General features: G+C 42.0%; 1 protein-coding gene across 6 annotated transcripts in view; it reads right to left on the bottom strand.

Moving 5' to 3' along the window:
* PAG1 (phosphoprotein membrane anchor with glycosphingolipid microdomains 1) overlaps window positions 1-25,017 on the bottom strand; it is a 258,962-nt gene that overhangs the window by 50,952 nt on the left and 182,993 nt on the right. For 3 of the 6 annotated variants that reach the window (XM_075583039.1, XM_075583038.1, XM_075583041.1), the window contains one exon: window positions 22,306-22,349. The exons of 1 other annotated variant lie outside the window; for it this stretch is intronic. The gene's annotated coding sequence lies outside the window, so the exon portion shown is untranslated. Of the gene's footprint in view, window positions 1-5,442; window positions 5,626-22,305; window positions 22,350-25,017 lie in introns of those variants that run through there. 2 more of the 6 variants (XM_075583042.1, XM_075583037.1) reach the window with 2 other exon arrangements.

Below are 25,017 nucleotides of genomic sequence, written 5' to 3'. Positions count from 1 at the left end.
TAATTACCCAATTACAGCTGCATGATATGAGGCACAGGGAGATAAATGATTTCCCCAAGTGTGGTGGTAGCAAGGAATTAATTACCTCCGTCTCACGCAGGATTCAAATCAACTAATGGCAGTGATACATTTCATAGATTAAAACTAGGCAGATAATGACATAAACAGATCAGAGAGGTGCCAGCATTCAAATGTATCCAGGTCCCTTCCTGTCATAACAAGGGGAAGAAAAGGTGGTGGGTACGTAACGTGTTGCAAAGTGAGGGTTGTAGAAAGGAACATTTAGGGATTAAAGGTGCAGTTCCCCCCGTATGTCTTCATCAAACAAAAGTATGATTAAAGTGAGTTCCATTTTTTTTTAAGCCCCAAATCTTGTTGTATAGTGTGCACATGGTAACCCCTGCTGTTAATTCTCATCTTCCCCACTCTACCAAACAGCACAGAGCTGTTTTCCATGTAGACTACAAAGTATCTTATCGGGAAAAAATGTCTCATCTTAATCTTCTCTGACCAGGTTCTCTGATGTGCTTTAATATCAATAAGAGAGAGGAGTTCGGCAACCATATTTATTTGGATTTGGAGTTCAATGACAGAAATAAATACAGTAAAAAAAAGAAAAAAGCAGTAACGAGAGGTGAAAACACACCCTACTGTACAGTATTGTGACAAAATCCTTAAACAAATAACACGCTGTGGGATGGCCCCTTTAAAAAGTACTCCTGATTTTCTTAAATTTTTTTTTAAAAAAAGGGATCAGTCATATTGAATTCCCCTGGAGTAAGCATATCACTACTTGGATTGTAAGCTCTTCGGGGCAGGGACTCCTTTTCCTAATGTTACTTTTATGTACTGTATGCCACCACGTGTGTTACTGCTGGAAAGCACTATGAATATGTCTGGGCTATATAAATAACGATATATATACAGAACATTAGCTTACTCTGGTCTTATATGGCATTTTACCTCAAACCCCACACATTTAACACCATAAACATAGAATGGTGACTTGTGGATTGTTTCAGTGTGTCTGTGTCTGTGTGTAAAGCTCCAGGCTGTAAGCTTTACAATAGGTGAAAAGAAGCACTTGTTAGATGTATTTCTTAATGTTAACTTACCAAGGCATTTTGTGTTGCTTTTTTTTTCACCCCTGTGTGTGTGCCGGTAACATGGGAGTAATTATTCAGAACACTATGAGACGAGGAGGAGTTATTTGCGACACAAACTATAAAAGCAAGTTAAGGAACAATCCAAGCATGTCGTAATGTTCTCCATTTGATATCAGCGAAACTTGCTAGTTCTTAAAGTAGCAATCCAAAAACCTATTAAAATTTTTTTTTTTTTAATCAACATATTTTTTTTTTTTTACTCGGGATTGAAGCAGGGGGACTCCGGCGCTGAACCCCATTAATTTAAACTCCGGGGAAGCCCTTCTTCCGGAGATACTTACCTCCATAGTAGATTTCGGTAGCCTAGCCAAGTAATATCCTACAGTACATGTTTTTTTTTTTAAATAAATCAGTTCTGTAGTATTAGATAATACTTACTACTTATTTTTATTCAACTCAATGCCATTTTTAATGCATTTTAATATATTGATCATCTTCTGATTGCTATAGCAGGCTTTAGCCCACCTCTCCAGCAGTACAAGATCTTTGCAACACTTTCCTGTTTGTGATAATTTGTTACCAATATTCCCAGCAGTTTGAGCTGTAAACTGTAATAGTAGATAATGTTACCTTGGTAATATAAGAATACATTGTAGCTGCTGAGGTACACTGACTGAAGGATTGATTTGAAACTGAAAGGCAGCCATTTAGTGAACCCTGGGAAGCAGGATTTTGCTGATCGATCACGGGAGAATGAATTGATCAGCAGCGTAGGTAATTCGTTTTCAATGAAGGTAATCAAAAGCTGCATATATTAAAAACAAAAAATATATATTTTTAAATCTGCACCGATTGCCTCTTTTAAGCTCCCACGTTACGTGGGCCAATGGGAAGCCGAACCTGATGACGTCACAGCTTCCTATTGACCCACAGGAGCTTTGAACAGCTGCCGTTAGGTGATCGCTGCTCGCCGAGCTGCACCTATTACAGAGGTAAGTATCTCTGGATGCCTGGGGTCCCCAGAGCTGAAATTGATGGGGTTCAGCTTTGGAGACCACCTGCATCAATCCCGGGGGTGGTGGGGTTGGGACTAAAACGTGGATTGCCGCTTTAAAGAGATTGCAATTTTTTTTTTAATATGCGTTGCGCAGCAAGCTTCAAATTAATTTGAAAAAGCATTTTCCAACAACGTTCAACTTGTATAAATGATTGACAAGCCGAGTGGTGCTGCACAACCGTGTGTATAAACCTTCATATAGTTCATGTAAATATGGGACACACACCATCTAACATTTCCTGTCACTAATCTCAATGGTGCATTTGATTCCTGTCCACTTTCTCTAATATGACATCACTATGTAACATATACTCTTCTTTGTAAACTCTCAGTAAACAATACCCCATGACTCAGTTCTGTGGGAAGATACAGTAGCTTGTGGTGTGACAGGCTGCAAGGCGTGTGACACTTTCTTTTGACTGTGCAGTAGCTCAGTCTAATGTTTAATCAAAACCAATGTTTCACGTTTAGCAGCTGTTATTAGCTCATCAATCTTGCAACGTTTGTTCTACACGTAATATTCCTTCCAAAACGGCAAAAAAATAATATTAATATTTGCCTGTTCATAATCGTCAAATGTTCAAGAATCAAGTATTTAAACAGCTCAGATTCTGTGGTTCATGACAAGAGGAGGTGGGAAAGGTCTCACGTTTCTCACACTAAAGCATTGCGCCAAAGCAGGTACACAGTGCGCCATTTTTACTCTGCCACAGTTGGCATCAATTGCTCCAATTTCTCTCCATTTGCGCTGGTGATCGTTTTGGGGGATGTGGTTCTAGGAGGAGTTAGGCCGCGCTTATAGTGTGGCGACGTCGCCTGAAAACAAATGCATTGCCGCCGCTGCGTGCGCTTATAGTAAGCGCGACGGCGACTGTGTGACAGAGCGGCGTCGCCATCGCGAAAACGGGTAGCCGGCAATATTGTTTTTTTTTTAAGGGCTGTCAGCCCCTGAACCAATCAAACGCCAGGAAACCTGCGACGCCGCCGCACAGCGAAATGTAACTTTCACCTGTGGCGACAGGTGACGTCACCCGTCGTGTCACCGTCGATGGCACTATAAGCTCAGCCTAAGAGGACAAGATCGTCGCAGCAATAATATAATGTGATGTAGTAACATTTGCGCCTATAACTGCTACAATGTTCCTTTATCTTAGCGTCCAATAAATTTGCAAGGTCCAAGGTGGTTTTAACCCCTGCTCCTAGGAGATCTGTGTATAATGTAAGAATATATACCAAGGTAGGGATAGGCTACCGCTCACCATAAATGTGGGATAAAATTTGGCTGGTAGCTAGGGATAGGGTGCATACGGGATGGGTAATTAAGCTGAAGAGGGTGGTAGGTCACAGAGGTGGCCTTAAAGACTCCTATTTGCACTCGCTTGACCAGTTGATCAGGGCTAGGAAAAATTCAATCCTTGGAGATAACTCCGTAGCCCTACATGTAGGGCTACGGAGTTATCTCCAAGGATATAATGTAAGAAGCAAGATTAATAAGCTCTATGCATACTATATACCGCGGATGCAAATGGATCCGGTAAAAAAAGGTTTGCTCTGTACTTAGAAGGGGAAAAAATGGCACCTTCTTAACCCTTTGAGTGCCCTAGGATATAGCTACAGAACGACTTCATGGGTTCTGGCAGCCTAAGGGGGAGATTGCGTCCCCTGCACTGATGGCGGACGGCAGGGGGATGAGACCTCCTCTTCCCTCAGCAGTGACGAAGCGCTCACATAATCTGAGTGCTGGAGGGGCCATGGCTCGCTGGCGTTCAAAGGGTTAATGCACTTCCCCAAAATGCAATTCCCGTCCTGAGATTTTACTTCAACATACAATTTGTTAACTGTCCTTATCACACAATCTCTTTTGTTAGCCCATTTTAATAAACAATACAAAACTGCTCCGAAACGTATTTAAACCATTTGATACATACTTACAGTGGCAACAGGAAAAATAAAAATAGCTTCAATGCTGCGCTCATGGCCAGTTACTTGATAATGAGTGCATTGTAACGAGCTTCAAGTCATTCCGGCACTACCAAGGTTGAGTATATGATGACCCTCTTTTTCGACTTTGGTAGAACCAACCTCCAGTAGATGAGATTCTATAATTCCCATCCAAGACGGACTTTCTTCGGTAGCTCTGTGGCATACACGGCTACTCACTTTAAAATGTATTACAACCCTTGCCATTTCTGGCTTCCCATTTTACCAAATGTGACAGAATTACTATGATTATATTATATATGTAGCAAAACAACAGTGATTGTTTGGCAGGTTGTAAACACTTGCACTGCACATATTTTTGCAAGCGCTCCCTTCTCTATGCATAATGACATGCCATATGGTCTCTCTCTAAACCACTTGAATGCAGAAGGAGTCGGAATGCTTTGCAAAGCACTAGAGAGGTTAACAGATCATGTGCATAACACAACTCCAATGTAGAATTCTTATGCTGATCCAATAAACTTCTATCCTAATGCACAAAGAAAAACTATTTTCCTACTATCAGACTGCACAAAGCTCTCTGGAGCAACCTCATTTTCCATTCTATTCACTAATAATAAGTATTGTATATATGAATCAAGCATGCACTTTTATACAGATGAATGACTCACTCCACAGTGAAAACTATATCCCTTTTACTGCAGTGAACATGCATGCAAATATTTTTATTTTTTATTTATAAAATGTTTTACCAGGAAGTAATACATTGAGAGTTACTTCTCGTTTTCAAGTATGTCCTGTTATACTTAAACATAACAAATGTACGTGATCAGAGCAAGATGCAGCCAATACGGGTGTTTTCTAGCAAAACATTTACTGTTGCAATTAACAAAACACCCTCTATTTTCACTCTCAATCGATTTACAAAGCATGTTCTGACTTTCTACTCTTTGAGATAATGTAACTTTCCAGAAGTTAGATTGCATCGCCGAATTTGCTCATTTCAATGCACTTGAAGAGACCTGTGAGGTCTGACAAGCTCCGTACACGATCCTTTCATTGACGAAGACCACTGAAAGGTATCATCACATGGTACACCAAATACATACACTCATTTGCGGTTAAAATGTGTGGTCATTTGTACTTTTACCAACTCCAACTTCCTTCATTCCAGTCATTTTAGAAAAACTAGCAATACTGTTCCCCATAATACAAAAATAACACGTTATCTTGATTCCACAATATGAATTATCCTACAGTAGCAGTCTCCCACATACCCGCAGTATCCATGTACAGCTTATGATTCAGAATAAACAAAACCAAAAATGACATATTTACCCAGAGATGTTTTACTTTCATCCAGTAGATGTGCACAGTTGTCCGGAGACACTGGGAAATTCACTGCTTTCAAAGCGCCTCCCTGCCCATGTCCTCCATCAGCTTGGAATTTATAGATTCCTGTGTGTTCGGTCACAGTCTGAATCTGCATGCAAAGCACAGACCACTTCCTTATTAGGCTGCCAGCCTATTACAGCGAGTCAACAATGCCTCCTCTGTCAGGACACCACATACTGTTCAGAGCCATGCTTTTGCCTAGAGCTATTAACCCATTCGTTGCCTGGCACCTCAGGGGTTAAAACCAAGATCCTACAGTGTCTCGCTATTTCCACTGGTATGACACCATGCCACTAACATTGCAAGCTCTGCTAATAGGAATGTAGCCTGCCCCTAGGTGACTTGTATGCCTGTACTCTTATTACTGTCCTCTTACGCATTCCCCTGTAAAGTGCCTAAAAACAAGCATTAATTGGGTCATAAATGAGTCACAAAATGTCAGGTTATTTTTGGACGTTAACAAAACACACAAAACCCCAGCAAGCTCTTTTTGGGAACCCCTACTTTTGAACGTTAAAAGCTCTCAAGACTTAAAATGATAGAAATTTGAGAATAAACTCTGAAAATGTGCCGAAAGCAAGACATTTGGTAAAGAAATCACGTATACGTGTTGTTTAAAGTCACTCCACTGAGTTTATCTAAGTACAGCAACAGCAACTATGTTTTTTTAATTTATGCAGATGATGGAAGCCCCAATTCAACAGACGTGAAGCAGGTTAACAGTTTGTTTTAACTTCTATTCAAGTGAATGGAAGTTAATGTATTTTTGTATATACATTACCCTCCTCGCTATATTGAATAGGAGGTTGAGATAAAAGGGACTGGCTCACTTCAGGCAATAGGATTATATCTGGGTTATCTCACTCCACGAATAGTGTATAGAAAATCCTATACACTTCTACAAGCTTCGGGCTACAGGTCTCTGGCAGGGATTGGGTTGAGGGAGCCTCTGTTGTCTATTCTCTGATGAACTTCCCTCGTGGGAACCTCGCAAAGCTTGCAGTTCTGGCAAACAGCATCTAATTCAGATGCAGTTCCCAGATGTCTGACAACTTAGTACATCTGAAAACCAAATGGCATCTCTGAATACATCAGAAGCTTCCCTTCAGCACAGGCACATAATGACATTACAGTCTCATTCCCCCGATACAGCATCATTAATTCACGGTCCATAATCTGTGTTCAAGAACTTTAAAGCAACAGACATTGTAAAAACATTTTTCACAACATGAAAAGTGTGTGTGTGGTGAGGGAGAGGAAAGAGTAATTAAAGCACTTGGTTCTCTATGTATCAAGAGGTAGGTGCGTTCTGATGTAGTTGCGCAATTAAAAAAATATATAATTCTGTCTGAAACGTGGCATATTTATGATGTATATTTCTGCGGTTTTAGCATTTGCTGCATACTGCACAAACGCCACTGTAAGGGTGACGGATGTAGCCCTCCCTGCCTGGATACTAGTGAGATTACATCGATGTGTTATATACAGTATGGCTACTTCACATGGGTTACCTTGACTCGGTGTGCTGGATTGAGGCGGCTGGGTGATGGGGTAACAAGGTTGTAGAATAATGGGCGCTAGGAACTTTTGTAGTACAACGGTCAATTATTGGTGTCCCCAATCACAGGGACCACTCATACACATATTGACAACGTGGCACAGTATTTTATACTAGACATACATGAATACGCTTCTTCCATCATCGCCCACTCAACACTCAAATGGAGGTACTTTGACTGGCCAGGTGAGCAGGGAAATGGAGGAATCTGGAAGTCAAGCAATTACCTCATCATTAGACACTGGAAGACAGACACATACACTAATTTAATGGTAAACCTCGAGTAGAAAAATACATTTGTATTCAAATGCACTTGTAAAGGTTGTTGTGCCCATCTAAAATGTTTGCACATGCTAAGTGTGCCCTGTGCATTTGCTCTTGATTTCCACCCACTCATTTTATTTCTCAGCACTGTGACGATAGCATTTCATTACTGTATAGTGCTACACAAACATTTTCCCTGTATTTCCAACCTTGATAGTCACTTGTTGAGCAACGTTTCAGACCGCAAGTGTTTAATGGTATATACTTAAATGAGTGTTCAAAATATTGAACAGGAAATGCCTACACCTAACACAACACAAATATAGCATTACATAACGAAGGAGCCAACGGGAACGGGGCAGCTTTAATTAATTTAAGGAAGTACTGTACATTTAGTGTAGGTAACTGCTATATTTGGAGCATAATAAATTGCTCCTTTGTTATTAGTCTTGGGTTCAACATGTATACTGTACATTTCACTTATAAATTGCCTGCCAATTTGGGAGGAGGAGCGCAGGAATTTTGTATTTGTTTTCCATAAATGTAAGACCAATCTTTTTTCAAGCTGCATACTCCATTAAGGGGGAAGCACAGGTTCTCTGTATTTGTTTACCGAACAGTTAATATCTGCTTTAAGATATGTATATAAACCACACCTCTCTTAATCATGGCAAAAACAATCTCACCTTCTTGCCAATTTACTGCATTCCGCTATACAACGCCTTAGTGCAAATATTAGCTTTACCATCACTTAAGATCTTATAAATTCAATCATTTATGTGTAGGAAACTTTTGCCAAGATCAAGCAGAGATGCTCCTGGGTATCAAGCTAGGGTCTCCAAGCTCTGTACAAAGGTCAGTGACTTATTTAAAGGCAAGAAGACTTTAATTTATGTACATATAAATACACTGAATTGTCCGGTGGATGTGTCCAGCTTGACTTACCCATGCATTTCTTTTTGTCTAATTGTACAGATAGAAGATGTAAAGGTCCATTGAGTAAAGTGTTAGTCACATGCTGGTCAACTCGCATTATTTATGAGGTTCGCTCTAATGTTGGACCGGGTCCTACTTTAAAAAAAAAAAAAAAAACGGGTAACGAGTACCCGACCAAAATCAAATTATCTACCCGGCCGGTTACCCGGTTGGCACTTATCTGGTGGTGGAGGAAGATGGCAGCATCAGCAGTGGGTGTTCAGCCCGTGCGGGAACTGCAGGTCTCCGTAGCAGTGTGAGCTGGGGAACCTTGTGACCGGAGCAGGAGCAGAAGCGTTCCTATTGGATAGCCGGCTGCCGAACAGGAACGCTTCTGCTCCTGCTCCGGTCACATGGTTCCCCAGCTCACTGCTATGGAGTCCTGCAGCTCCCGCGCGGGCTGAACACCCACTGCTGATGCTGCCACCGCCACAGGACCGCTGCTGACCTGCCTAGATGTCGCCGCGGGCTCCCTCACGGGTCTTCCTCGACTTCCGTCGCTGACAGCAGGTAAGTAATTATGTATTTTTCAGCTACCCTGACATTAACCGGCACCGGGTATTACCCTGCGCCGGGCCCCTTTCTCAGTTGCCGGGTCCGGGTAATTTCCAGATAGCTGAAAATCTGCCGGGTAACGCCGGGTACCTGGTACCACTAGTTCACTGCCTCATAATTTGTTGAAAAAGATATACTTTTCCTACTTTCTCCCTGAAATGGCCTTAAATCAACCCAATTCAAGTCAATTGAAGATTGATAGATCACCTGCGTTTTCCTAACAAACCTTCCTAACAAATAGTAGATATGGGAAATGAATCCCCGATAGGTGCTACTAATGTCTTAGTGATATTGTGCAATATAGCATTGGAATCCAGGAAAGGGTTTAACTTCATATGCAGTAAAAGGCTTGAATGCTCACTTGATAGCCATAGTGTGGGATATATGTATAATGGTATGAAGGCACCACAGTGAGTGTGTGAAATGTGCACTCACTGAAGAGAGCACACCCACTAATGGGACAGCACACCTCAATCCCTAGGCATGAGTCAATATATAGCCATATACAATAGAGAACCTCTCTTGTTTGTAGCCCGGTCTACTCATGCAATAAATTAAAGCATTTTTAACTTGCTATTAGCCTCCAGCCCTTTACTTTTTCCAGCAGTGCTCCACCATTCTTTTTCTACTTGGACTTCCTAACAAATAGTTTTCAAATGTTGACCCATATAGTCATTAGTACATTGTAGCCACCACTTTCTGTTTTGAGCATTAACAAGCTCTAACACTTCTAAGGCTGAGATTATAGTGCTCGCAACGGCGCGTGAAGCGAGAACAAAAGACCTCTTCCCTATGAGGTCGCGTGAGCGATGCAGAGCAATCACGTGGCAGATTTTTGTCTTTTCACGTGACGGCTGCAGCACGTGAGCGGTTTAGCCAATGAGGGCAAACCAGCCTGGTGAGACGTCCGCCACGCCTCCCTATCGTCTCTCCAATCGCAAGAAGCTCAGTTCACCCATCACTCTGATGAGAGGCGCGCACGACCCATGCGCTCCATCGTGCGTCCCCACTATAATCTCAGCCTAATACAGTTTACTGATTAAGTTTTAGAGCTCAAACATACTGTACAGCTTGAATTTGCACATCCTGCTGCTTATAGCTTCTTTAAGTCTTTCACCTTAAAACAGGGGTGCGCAAACTTTTCAGTCTGCGCCCCCCTGTGTGCTCTCCACCCCTGCTCGTGCCCCTCACCCCCCTTACCTGATGTCTGGCGTCTTCTGACGTCATGATGCAGAGTCATTTGACGCTGCATTACCATGGCGAAGAGTAGCTAGAAGCCGCCGGAGACCAGGTAAGGGAAGTTACAGAATCCTCACGCGCACTCCCCGGCATTTAATTTAAATGACTTGGGGAAGAGCGCGGGGCCTCTGTAACCACTGCGTCCCCCACCAGAAAATCTCTCGCCCCCTAGTTTGCGCACCCCTGCCTTAAAATAAAAAAGTAAAAGAAAATCTGTACAGATGTACTATTTCCATTGTTGTGGTTTGAGAACTGACAGATCTGGGGAAAATATGGGAAATTAATTTAGCTTGTTGGCTCTCATAGGGGATAGTAATGCACTGCAACCAATAGGTTAAAAGAACAGCCCCATGTACTCACATTTGTTGTCTTTCATTAATTTAAGTATTAGTACAAAGGGGTTCCATGGCCAAAGACGGCAGAGCTCGTATTTCAGGGGATCCCTACCTCTTATAGTATTTAATTTGTCTTTCTCCAAGAAGGCTGCCAGATCGGTTCCTACTGTTGAGCTAATTGCTGATCACACCGGAGACAAAATTCAAGAGGCAATAAACAATCTAAAAAAAAAAAGAAGATCTTCTGGCTAAAATAACATAAAAGGATATATACATACAGTGTGTACACTGGCGACACACTTTATTCGAGCTCGGCTAGTCCCACGAATTCGGGTATACCCGGGTGTATTGAGGTTTGTGACTGTTTTCTGCCCGAGTGCATTGAGGTATTTTCCAGGCAGGGATTGAAGCATTTTATTCCCGCTGGCTGCAATACTGCACAGTATATATATATATACTGCATTACAATTCATGAATTTATGCCATCTGGTAGACACGCGAAGCATTGCAGCCTACTAAATCCTAATCATTATCATTTAACAGATCAGCCGCCCGTCAGCCAGGCATGAACCCAGGCTGGGAAGACAAACGCAACGGGGCTTGTCAGAGGTGAGGAGCGGCGCATTCCAGGTATCTGCCAGGTACATACTGGGTATTTGCTCGAATAAAGTGTGTCGGTGCAGTATGTATATATATACATATATATATACATATATATATATATATATACACACACACACACACATGTAAACATAGGCAGCTGGCACTCCAAATACAAATGTTATTTTCCGGTGCATGCTCCATACACATACACAGACCAAAATGTTTCCCCCATGGAGAAATCAAGAAACAGCACTCAGAGAGAGAAGCAAAAAGAAACCCGTATTTAAGAATACATAGCACACTTATATCCAATGTTTCGGTCCAAAGAGGACCTTCCTCAGGGTAGGCAAGAAATATACAAGAAAAAAAGAAAGAGAAGCGCAAGCTCCATAGCGTGATACCGTTTACAATAAGTTGAATAAAACAAAAAAGAGAACTCTCTTGGACATGCACTAACAAGTGAACAGAATAAAAAGACTTGTAAGAGAAATCTCTATCGTTGTGACGTCACCATTTGGAGTATATAGCGGGTCCGGTTACCAGTTCACAGGGAGGCCGATTATATCAGGAGTGGAGTCATTGACGTTGAGCGTGTCCAGATATGTTAATCATTTTCTCCAACCATAGATGGTCAAGTTGCGGTCGTATCTTAGAGACACGCTCCACGTCATCAACTCCCTCTCCTCTGTTCGATGGAAGCCCACATTTATGTGCACTACCTGTGACGTACAGTCACTTTATACTTGCATCAAACATGCAAAGGGACTGGTTGCAATTGAGCATTTCCTGAGCAGGAATGACAGTCTTATGAATACACAATGTAGATTTCTACTATCAATTATCAAATATATTTTAAGTAACAACTACTTTTTGTTCGGGGACATCTATCTCCAGACCTGTGGTACGGCCATGGGTACCATGTTTGCGCTCAGCTACACCAACCTCTTTATGAGGTTTTGGGAAGAGAAACATCTGTGGACTAATGCACGGCTGGGGGCGGGCCTGGTACACTATGGCCACTACATAGATCTCTTGAAAATCTGGGATGGGGATGGAAATGACCTCAAACAGATTCTGACAGGGTTTAATGACAAGGATTTAGGACTGAAATTTACTCACCAAATCAGTTTCGATAAGATCGTATTCCTGGACTTATTGCTCACAATTGACGATGATTGTCTAATACAAATAATGGTCCACTTCAAAGATGTGGCAGTCAATGGGTACCTCCACGCGGCTAGCAGTCATCGCCCGAAGTGGCTACAGAATAGCCCTCTCAGCCAATTTAACAGGCTTAGACGCAATTGTTCGTCAGATCTTATATTTGATGAACAATCACAACAACTAATGAGAAACTTCGCCCTTTTTATTTGACCAAAGCTTAGCAGAAATGTCAGATTTTGCCATCACTCTTTGGTTGATTATATACATTTATTACTTAACATGTACCCATATCAAAGCAGTTTGTACCAATCCCTTCCTGCAGCTTTTACTAAATGGATTAATACAGCAATCCCCCTTTATTTTCTCGTTTGTAACTGGGATTTCCGTCGGCGCTTAACCTTACTATTTTCCCCTTGTTCCAAGATGCATACAGTGAAGACCAGGTAATACAACCTGCTTTTTCAATTAGATTTAAATGGCTATTCAATAGGAAGCCACAACAGATGGCGTTGCAGCTTCCTACTGGCCCAAAATGTTGTGGTCAGTTTGTTTCCCCTGGAGAGAGATGAAGTCCCGGTAACTTATCTCAGTTACCAGTATCTCAGTAACCAGGAGCTGAAAAACTGAAAAACAAATGTCGCGTAGTGGAACTGCGGCTTTAAGCTCTGATCAGCATCACAATCTGCACAATTGTAACAATCTCTGTTATTGTTTGTGCCCAGAGTACTGTGACCTCATCAGAGCAGACTTTTCTTTACCAACATTAGGCGTGGGATAATCGGATATTGTCCCTGCAGATGCATGCCATGTGTCCTCATTTACTCATTGATGGACTTGCACATTACAGTTGTCAAAAGAGACGTTGTCAATGAAATCCTAAGGAGTCATTGTTATGACAGTTCCTACAAATCGGGATTGCGGTCAGCTCTTAAATTCAGCGGTCAGCAATGCTGATGGGTCTGTGTATTGTTGATATTTGCACTTTATTGTATTTTATGGTGGACCGTATGTATGTATGTCTTTATTTATATAGTGCCATTAATGTACATAGCACCTCACGGTAGTAATACACGTGACAATCATATAAATCACAAATAATACAAATAACAGATCATGGGAATAAGTGCTTCAGACATAAAAGTAACATTCAGGAAAATGAGTCCCTGCTCCCAAGAGCTTACAATCTAATTGATAGGTAGGAAGAACGCATAGAGACCGTAGGAGGCCATTCTGGTAAGTGCGTCTGCAAGGGTCCAAGATTTCATACATCATACATTCACAACTCTACACATATGCGGCTACATACATTTGTAATAGGGAATTAGTAAAGAGAGTTAGCAAAGATTGGCACCATTTATGGGATTGTACAGTATGAGTAGTGTAACAATAAGAGTCTTCAAGTAACTTTATAAACTGTGTGCCTATACAAGGGCTCTGCAACCTTTCAAGGAAAAGCCTTTAAAAAAAAAAAAGATGCAACACATGGATGAATATGATTACACCCCCACAAACACATACATATACTGTACACTCTACCCTTGGGTGAATAATGCTAAATACATCAAAATATGCTAGGTCTTGTGTATTTATTTACTCCCTTTCTCTCACTCTCCCAACCTTCCTCCCTCTCACTCTGCCATCTCTCTCACTCAATCCCTCCATCTCTCTCACTCAATTCCCCACACACACACAATTCTTTCCCCCTTCCCCACACACACTCAATTCTTCCTCCCTTCCCACACACAATTCCCCACTTACACACAGAACTCCCCTCTCACACACACCCATACTGTTTCATATATAAAACCTTCTGAGAGGTCAAAGAACTGCTGGCTTCTGACATCTTTAAGAAAAAAGATCTAAAAGACTGAAAGAGGCACAAATGCTGCATCATATACCCCCATGATGGAAGTGCATAAAGTTTACGCAGCCATTGCACGGGGAACTTTACACAACAACCTGAAATGAACAAATGGATTTTCTTATGTTACTCATGCAGTTTCAATGTGTGGTAGAAGAGCTAAACTCTAAATCTATTGCTTACATACCAAGTATAATTTCGGAAAGCAATTGTAATTTATACAAATTTATAAAATATTAGAGGCAGTAAAAACTCTAAATAGAAAAAACAAACATTAATCCAGTGTTACTTCTTGAAATAACGTAGGGTTACATATTTCCGGACTTTCGTGCAAAAGTTATGCAAAAAAGAGGAGTTCCCTCATAATATATCCAGCAAAGGCTGTTCAGGGTAACACAGGGAATTAAGGTTATATTATGTAACGGTGTCCCCCCCAACCGATGGAAGATTCTGCCATTACAGCATGTGTGGTGCATGCTACCTGTTGGTAAACAGGAGGGCTGAGTCGTCCGCCGATGGTTGTGGGGACCCAGGACAGGCTTCTGGGGTACATACCGACATAGATCTCTAGTGGTACAGCACCTCCATCTGCCGCAGGCTCCAGATGTATGGAGGCGATCTCCTACAGTAGAACACAATCCCCTCTCCTCCCCCAGAAAGATAACACACCAGGCAGGAGGTATAATAACTGGAACAGTTTATTCTGTTCAGCTCAATGCAGTCATGGCAGGTTTCTGCCCTATGCAGTCTCTGGGTTGGTATCCAGCTGTAGGATGGTCCCTGGACCTGCAATACGGGTCAAGGGCCCCCACAGCAGTCCTTGCTCTTTCCTGATCCTCTATCAGAATCAGGGGAAAGGTACACACTCACTCTCCCCCAAGGGGAAGAGGAACAGGGAAGGCCAGTATTCAGGCAAACTGTGTGTGACCTGCCTCTCTCAAGTGGGGAGAGGCACTAACTAAATTTAGGCAGCAATCACCTTAAATACAGGCAAGAGGAGGGCACCAGGTCTGACTCAGAATTGGGTAAACTCAGGCCTGGTTCCACCTCCTCCCCTGTCACTCAAGCGTACTGTTGGGAGTGGGGAAAACCCATGATAAGTACTGGCAGACCTGCTCTTACCAGGACTTAATGCAAGGGAGGGCAGACTGGTAGCCAAGAACCAGTCCTGGCTACAGTTATTTAGGGTATACCTAAAAGGTTATGCCCCATCCAGACCCTGAAATATGGGCTGGTGGAGAGGGAAGAGAGAGCAAGCAGCGAGTGCTATATTGTTAGAGTCCCAAGTTACCTCCCCAAACCCACCTTTATGCAATACATGGGAGTAACACCACCTATAGGTAAGACCGGCGTTACACGAGTCATGTTATTTGAAGCTAGCGCAAGGGAGTGCCAATTGAACCAGATATTAAACCTATGCTAATGAGTTACACAATGACCTTTGTGGATGTAATAATAACAATTTTTTTTTGAATAGTGCTGACAGTGTACGCAGTGTAGGCCTGGCCAGATTTGCATGGTAAAGCACTGCAAACTGCTCTGGCAACAAATGCTTTCATATTGTTAGTATAAAAATCCATTTAGTTGTTGGAAAAATCCCTTCCTGGCAAATAAACATCACTTTGCAACAGACCACAGTAATGAAAGGGGTTAAAAATATCCTTTGATGCTACGCAACAAGATCTAAAATCTTTTAACACTGTATAATTAACCTTCCCAAGCAATTTTCTCTGCGTAATTGGCGAGGAGGTAAACACTAAGTTCCCATAGCAACCTGTTCTTACACTGATAAAAATAGAATGCACTTTATCACAACTTTTTATATCAAGTATACATTTCAGAAGGAAACATACACATCAGGTCTTATATGTATACATATACATCAGGTCTTGCTTTACTGATCACTGCTTTGGCCTTAAGCAATATAGAGATAGTATTAATATAACTGTAGCCAGGACGGGTTTCTGGCTACCAGTCTGCCTTCCTGGCAGGAAGCCCTGGTAAGAGCAGTCCTGCCAGTACTAATCATGGGTTCTTCCCACTCCCTGCAGTACCCTTGAGTGACAGGGGGATGAGGCGGAACTAGGCCTGAGTATATCCAATCCTGGGTCAGACCTGGTGCCCTCCTCCTGGCTGTACTTAAGGGAGATTGCCACCCAAATTCATTAGTGTCTCTCCCCACGAGAGAGGCAGGTCATACATCAGAGTGCCTGAGTATTGGGCCTTCTCTGGTCCTCTTTCCCTTGGGGGAGAGCGAGTGTGCACCTTTCCCCTACTCCTGCTAGAAGGGCAGGGAAGAGCAAGGACAACTGATGGGGCCCTTGACCCGTAGTAGATGTCCAGGGACCATCCTAAAGCTGGGTAGCCGATCCAGAGACTGTATTGGGCAGGCCACTGCCGTGATTGTTAGTGCTGACCCAATAAAGCCATTCCTGTTTCATATACCCCCTGCCTGGTGTGTGATCTTACTGGGGAAGGAGAGGGAGTATTTATACCGTAGAAGATCGCCTCCATACATCTGGAGCCTGCGGCAGATGGAGGCGCTGCACTGCTAGAGAACAATGTGGGGTATGTACCCCAGAAACCTGTCCTGTGTCCCCACAAACATCGGTGGACGAATCAGCCCTCCTGCTTACCAACATTTAGCATGCACCACACACACTGTAATGGCAGAATCTCCCGTTGGGTGGGGGAAACACTGTTACAGAACTATTATTCATCTATTTTTTATATATACCACCACATATTTTACAATGTTTTTTATATATATATATATATATATATATATATATATATATATATATATATATATATATATATATATATATATATATATATATATATATATATATTTTGCATTCATTTTTAGAAGAGAGTTTAATTCAATGGAAACAATGATTACCACTAATGTTTCAGCCTCTTTGTGATGGTGATATACAGTAGCCACACCTCATTGTGGAGCCTGTTGAAAATGTTTTCCTTTAGGGCTAGGGTTGCCAGGTGTCTTCTCCAAAAATACTGGACACAATGGTAAAAGGTGAGACGCTCAAGACAGACACACACACACACACACACACACACACACACCTCTAGCGTCTTTCCACTCCATGCTGTTTCCACTTCTCCTTAGCCCCACCCCCAGGTTCCTGACACCACCTCCTGATTGTCTGCATTACCGAGCAGCAGCCAATCATGATCGAGGAAGCTGCCCAGCCCCCTAGCACCATCCCTGCTCGGGGAAATCCCGCGACCCCCCCAAGTTGGTCAGGTCACTAAGTCCAGAGAGGTAATACCGGACACATGCATGTCCAGTATTACCTCTCATTTTGGACACTTGGTAACCCTATTTAGGGCCCACAATCAGTTCACACCTATTTACTTCTACCCAATAGAAGTCTGGAAGCACCATCAGAAAGGAAAGTAAAAGCCCAAAAATCAAAACCTGCACAAAAAAAGGTTCAAAGTCAGTTCCCATCTTTCAAATATCCTACAGTGTCAAATATTCCACTATATAGGGAACTAGCAAGGGACTAGCTGCACTGACATGCCACTCTTGGGGGGTGGGGGAGATCACATGACGTGGCTGGTGTCTGAATGCCTGAAGCGGACGTTGTGTCAACTTATTTTATGAAAAACATTTTGTTGAACAACAGCTGTGAACAGAGACAACACACCGTCTGCTAGTATGCATATCTGTTTTTTTGGGTGGGTAAAATGGTATTAAAAAGTAGTTGTACTGTGTGTGATATCAGTGAGGAACACTTCTACTAAACATCAATGTAAATCTCCTTGGACTCTAATGAATGTTATATTTACTTTAAGGGACAGGAGAGTGTTTATTCTTAATGAAAAGTCTTTTTTTATTTATGAAAGAGCGGTGAACTTAAAAGTAGTGGTTCTCTGTACCCCTTCCTAACATCGTACTTGAATCGCAGATAGCAGCCTTTTTTAATTGATGATGGAATAAATTTACAAACCAGCAACAAATAAATGGTAAACACAGAGATTTTCAGTGGGTTATATTTGCTTTGTGTGATTTAATGGCCTTACTTATGTGCATTGTTCTAAGCGGATTCTGAAGGACAGCTGCGAACATCTGTGCAGGGCCCATCTGCAGGACAATGCACAGTTGTTCCATTATGTTAGACTGATTTCCCCCCCCCCCCCCCCCCCCATAAAATGAGAATTTTTTTTTATTAACTCGTAGACTTCTAAGAAATAATAGCAGTCCGTGTTATGGAGCGCACAAAAACAGATATGCATAATATAAAAACTGAATCTTACCACTCACTTTATTAATAGGATCAAAGTTGAATGTATAAATTAATTACAGCTTCTTATTCGACTTACTGAACACACCTTTACAGTACTTCCCAGAGTAGTAAAGTGCACTTTTTCAAGCGACACATTTCTAGAAAAAAATTTTAAAACATTTTTTTCATGTGCGATAGTGTTTGGACAAGTGTGTCCATTTTGATACACACACACATCTCCATATATCCATTGAGTTCAACCTATGTTAAATTAAGACGACAGATCCTATATTTGAATTTACAGTATACTTATCCAGAGGAACGCAAAAAAAACCACCAGTGAAACATTATCCAATAATAAAAGGAAAAAATTAATTCCTTCCTGACTCCAATATTGGCAATCAGATTTCTCCCAGGATCAACATTCTTCCCATGTTATCTTATTTGGTAAATCCCTGTATAACTTTCCTTTCTGAAAAGATATCCAACCTTTTTCCTCACCGATATCTATTGTCTCTGCCATCACAGTCTCCATGTGTAATGAATTCCACATATTTTTTACAACAGTTTGTTTATTTAGTATTTTCAAGGGGTACAGAATGAAAAGGGACACAGGGAACGAGTTACGTCATGTAACAACATTTGGTTTACAGCTTATTGGGGAAGGGGAATAAGGGGAGAAAACGTACAGGGCATTAAGGTGAAGAAAGACATATAAAGGAAATAAAAAAAATCTGAATCAAAATAATAACACCCATTTCCAGGCCCATCCACACATCCATAGCTTCTGTACATCACTGAAATGCATTGGCCAAGAGTCTGCATAGTTGTTGATCACCCCCTTCCACATCAACAAATCTGTACCAAGAACAGCTCTCCCGCCTCTCTCCACCACCAGCCATGGTTCCCATACTGATGGGAATTTGAGTGCTCTCCCTCAGGAATGCTGCAAATCTTTCCATAGAGAGGATGCACCACACCCTTCGTTTAATTACATTATCTGGGGCCTTTTGCTTGTGTCAAAGTTGTAATACAGCATCTTTTTGCTAAAATAATATGAGAAGCAAGCTTACAGGTGTTTTTGGTCAGGTCTTGCCGTGGTCTACGTAACAGGGCAAACCAGGGTCCTACCCAGCACCGTGCCTATCAAAGTGAATATCTGCTTGCATAGGGTGTTATCGGACATGACCACCAGGTCGGAACTAGGGATCCCCTTTATCCACATCCTCTAAAGCAGGGGGTGCAATCTTTTTCCCCCGCGCCCCCCTGCTGGCTTTCCCCCTCTCCTCGTGCCCCCCCCCTTACCTTGATTCAGACGTCCTGGCGTCACGTTGTCATGGCAACATGACGTCACATGACGCCGCATTGCCATGACGACGCGTCACCAGGAGTGCCTGAATCAAGGTAAGTAAGGTTTACAGAGGCCCTGCAGCTCCCCCAGCATTAATTTAAATGCTCCGGGTATCACACACTCGTCTATTTCTAACGTGGCTCCCAATTCCTCCTCCCATTTGAACATGAATCGACATTTATCGGCATGGTCGGTGTTAAGTAGCATTTGATATATTTGTGAAACCAACCCCTGCTCTAAATATCTGCACTTACTGTATATAGAAGTTCAACGTAGGTAATGGAGGAAGGGCTTTGAGTGGAGTGAATAGACTAAATTGAAAAAAAAATACAATTCAGAGGGAGGCAGTTTCCCCCTTTCTTTAAGATCAGTAAAGTTCTTCATCTGGGAGCCATTTATGAGGTCATCAATTCTAATGAGAACAGCTTAAAAAAATTGGAGGTTCCCGAACAGAGGGATCATACCAGAGTTCTTTGTGGAAAGGCCGTGTTTCGTTTTAAGCCGGTCAAACATAGATAGGGAGTGTTTTATACTAGGGAAGGAGGGAAAATTTGCTTGTTGGTCTTTGCCAGATATCCACAGGAGAGACTCGATGCCTGAAGGGGAGCAGAGTCTTCAATATCCATCCATGCCCCTGTGTCCGTACAGAGTTCCACAGGAGGGTCTGACCCAGTCTAGAAGCCTGATAGTACTTCAGGAGATTAGGAACTGCTACTCCCCCCTTATCTGAGGGTCTCTGTAAAGTCGAGATCTTAACTCTGGGCCGCTTTCCTCCCAAGATAAATCATGTGATACTGTACATATCTGTAATTCCTTTAAATCCTTATTTTGAATGGGAATGGGTAGAGCCCTAAACAAATATAATATTCTGGGCAGGATGTTCCTCTTAACTAATATAATTTTCCCAACCCAGAATATACAATACAGTATTTCTTCCAGGCCTCCATAATCTCTCTTCAAATCTGTAATAAATTGCTGGTAATTTGCTTTACAGAGGGTGTAAAACGAGCCAGTGAGGTTTATCCCTTGGTAGGGGAGGGAATATTCCCGTCATGAGAAATCGATGTTAACCTTCAGTAATTTTACCATGTTTGCGTTAACGGATATTCAGAACCACCGACTTAGACTGATTCATTTTAAACCCAGACACTGAGCCATGCTCATGACTTGGAATACATTTGGGAGCGAAGTGAGGTCCTTGGAGACCGTCATCAACACATCGTCCACAAAAAGCGATATTTGGTAGTCTCTCTATGAACTGTTGGGATACCGGATATATCTGGGTGTTCTCTAATAAGGGCTGCTAGCGGCTCAATAAATGGAGAAAAAAGTAGGGAAGTGTAGGCAGCCCTGCCTTGTGCCATCTGCTATATGGATACGATCGGAGAGGTGCCTAGGTCCTTTAATCCTTGCTGGACTGCTATAATTCACCCAACCCAGGATATATATTATTTCCTCCTTGTAGGAATTTACCTGAAAACCCCATGTGGGTAAAAACAGCAAAGAGATAGTTCCAGTCAAGCATGTCGAATGCTTTTTTAGCATCTAAAGAAAGGATCCTTGGTGAGATATGCGAGACCTGGGCTTTGTGGATCAGATCAACCATTCTTCTGCATGTCTGGAGGGGATGATCCCCACCTGGTCGTGATGGACAAGCTGGCTCATAAAGTCATAAAGTCGACTGGGAAAATATAGGACAGGCCACCCGCTCAACCTTGGGTAAATAATAGATGCACTAGGGTCAATTGAATAACAAAAAGTATAGAATATAGAAAGTATTGAAAAGCAGGATACTGGTAAAGCCTACTCACATGCATTACCGGTATCCTCCTTGTCTAAATTGGACTTTTGCCTGTTCCCCGCCACGATAACGGCATCGTTCGCACCCGGAAGTGGCGCGACCCGCAATTGGAATTGACGGGACGCACACCGGGAGCCCGGCAGAGTGGGGAAGTCGAGAGCGAGCAACGGAGCCGCCGAACAGCCACTCAACTTTAATTGTATGTGTCCATGCTACATCTTATTCATGTGAGTGTAATTCCATTTGTTTTAATACACTTTTTATTGCATAAACAGTGTTGCACTAAAGTGTTATTTCTATTCCACTGAGGAAACATCACACTGATACTACCACTATCCACCTAACTGAAACATTGAAGTTTGGATATCCTGAGCCACCTTTTATGTGCGAAATGCTGTTTTTCTTATTTTGACAGTTACTGGCTGCCCTTATCCCTACTTTATGTTCCCTGTATAGCGATTTTGTAAAGCACTGGGTACACAGTTGGCGCTATGTAAATAAAATGATTCATCATTAAGGTAAATAAACCACATGGCCCCCATAGCATAGGTCTATAGGTTTTAAGGAGCTCAGTTCAGTCATAGCCAGATAAATATTTAGTATTTAAGGACTGCATTCCCATAGGCTCAGTGCTACAAGATTGGCATTAAGCAGATATGGTACATTTCTTTAAAAAGGGATCAATCTACGAGACAGGAACCAAAGATATACTACTTGGCCAGGTTAAGGAAGAAGCAAAGTCTGTTTCACATAAATTGTTTGCGGACCAAGGAAGGGGTTGTCACACATGATCCATTGTGGAAAAGGCAGGAGTTAAGATGGTTTTCCTCCAAATTATATAACTTACCTTTATAATCAAGTAAAAGCTTCCAGGAGCGAATCACCTCATACCTGCAAAGGACAAAAATGAAAACGTTAGATAAAGTAGCAGAAATGTTGGCACAACCGATAGTGTTGGAAGAAATAGGAGGTCATGAAAATGATACCAGCAGCCAAGAGCCCAGGTCCTGATGGTTTCACACATAAATACTATAAAGAGTACTTGGGCATCCTGAATACCCTTCTGAGAGGAGTGTTCAATCAATTACAGCTCAACATGAAAGCCCAGCCTACTTAAATGTTAGAAGCACGTTTCACAGTGATCTCAAAACAGGACAAAGATCCGTGGTTGTGTGCCAGCTATAGACCAATCTCGTTACTGAATGTGGATATTAACATTTGTGCCCAAATCTTAGCAAATAGGCTAAAAGTACACCTCCCACAGCTAATTAATTTAGATCAGGTGGACTACTTTCCAGGCAGGGAAGAAAGTTAATAAACAGAACACTATGAACAGAAGAAATGGGTCCTTGCAATGTTCTTCATGGACGAAGATAAAGCTTTTGATTGAGTAGACTGGGCTTTCATTGACAGACTATTATATCACATAGGGAGGGGGTAGGTCATAAGTTTAAGAAATATACCAAAGCAATGTACACCAATCCAAAAGCGAGGGTGAAAATAAACAGCGAGACAGACCATCAGTGGACAGTTTAACTCACAATCCCTACATAACCAAACTCTGCATTGGAGCTAGAATACAAATGAGCTATGTACAGTATGCAGGTGACATACTGCCATCTCAGACAAATTCACGCATTTCAATGCCCAATGTCATGAGAGAAATCCATTCATTTATCGAGATTAACAAGGTCTAGTGATTCCAGACTTTCATAGCTACAATGTAGCGAACCAGTTAAGATGCATCTTAGGCTGGCTAATGGTAAATCTAAATGATGGGTCCAAATTGAAAAATAAATCTGTAAGGAACAATAAGTACAATTAGACTAGATGTGCAGGGCAGACAGATCGCACACACCAAGAGGCCTCAAAGAGCACCAATTACGGGATGGAGTCTTGCAGGTGTGGGAAAAAGTGGAATACCACTCAAACTCCCGAAATAACCTCTCTAAGTCTCTGCTAATGTCAACATGTGAAAATCCAAAAATCCCTCCTGCCATGAACCCCGGGGCTTTTGAAAACTGATCCAGAGCTAAAATGGTTTTGTTTCACGAGGATATATACTTTTTGTAGACAAATAATTGCCTTCGGTCACGTTGAGATGAAATACAATTGGAATGATAAGGAACTCTGACCGTACTGGCAAGGAGTTAACTATAGTCACAAACAAAATTCATTAATAATGAGACAACTCACTCAGTTTGAATTGATCTCCAAGTGTTTTGGGGTCTCTAGACAGAAGATTGCTGCTACATTCAATCATAAATGAGAAGGTCCCAAGTGAAAAACAAAAAACTTTGTGAAAAACTGGGAAAAGTTTTCAGGAAAGAATGGGACATAATATGGGAAGCAACGTACTCCTCATCAATTTTCATGTGAGCACTTGCACGTTTTTACAAGGTAATTTACAGGTGGTATTTTACCCTGGTCAGAAGGAGTCATGTTTCCCAACGCATCTGACAGGTGTTATAGAGTATGTGGGGGAAAGGGCATCTTACTACTGTACATATATGGGGAGAGATTGCCCCTGCATAAAACACTTCTGGAAAGCAGTATTAGATACCAATCCTAAAAATCACTGGGATAGAGGTTCCAGAAGACCCTTTGATGGTGTTACTTAATAGGGACATGATCAAAAATGATTAACTAAAAAAATCCCTGATTGCACATTTGCTTAATGCAGCAAGAGAGGCTATTCGGCTCTTTCTGGAAACAAGCTAACACTCCTAACAGAGGTATGGATGTCTAGGGTGAGGGAAACGCACACAATGGAATGACTCACTCACATACTGTAGTATTGGACATTTTCACTAAAATTGAGAGCCTAAACCCATTCAACCCATGGGTTGGTTTAAGGGATCATGTACATCAAGAGGGTCGTGATAACGTACTCTAATTGTTTAGATATAGAATGAGGAGGAAGTAGGGACAAATTAATTCTGTAAAGAACTTTAAATAGCAAAAAAAAAAAAGGCAAAGAAACCACTGCACACCATAAAAGAATAAAGCACAATAATGTATTGTAAATATATATGCAAATTAAATACAACAAATACAAAAATGGAAAATGCGCAGGCAAGAGACAATAGACTATATGTGACAGTAGGGGGTAGCCGGTCTTCATTAATAAAGGTCAAGCCCAGCTGGCTGCCTCTATGAAACATATGCCGTGGGCTGAAGTGTCAGCTCTTGGGTCCAGTTTGCGCCCTAATGAATTCTCTATTTCTGTCCCCATTTTACGGTCCCCTGCAGGGTTATGGGCTAGGGATATCATGTGTGGTTATGATTCCTCATAGAAGATAGCTGCAGGAAAGGGACTTTGGGAGCGGCAGGTGAAGGGTGGATGTTAGGGAACACATATAGTTAGCCCCATGTGTATTTGGGCAGCGCTCCACTGCCCCAGAATGTATTACCAGTATTTGTTGGGATTTTCCCTTTCCAGGCATGCATTTAACCAGGGATTTTGGATGCATGAGTTTTAAGGGGGATTTTGCGGGGAAACTGTTGTCAGAATGTGCATACAGGGTCGGGGACCAAAATGACCGGTACCCCGGTAGAT

Source organism: Ascaphus truei, chromosome 2 (assembly GCF_040206685.1).
Source record: "Ascaphus truei isolate aAscTru1 chromosome 2, aAscTru1.hap1, whole genome shotgun sequence".
Classification (NCBI taxonomy): domain Eukaryota; kingdom Metazoa; phylum Chordata; class Amphibia; order Anura; family Ascaphidae; genus Ascaphus; species Ascaphus truei.
Note: the sequence above shows the minus strand (reverse complement) of the source record. Positions and strands in the feature narration are given on the sequence as shown.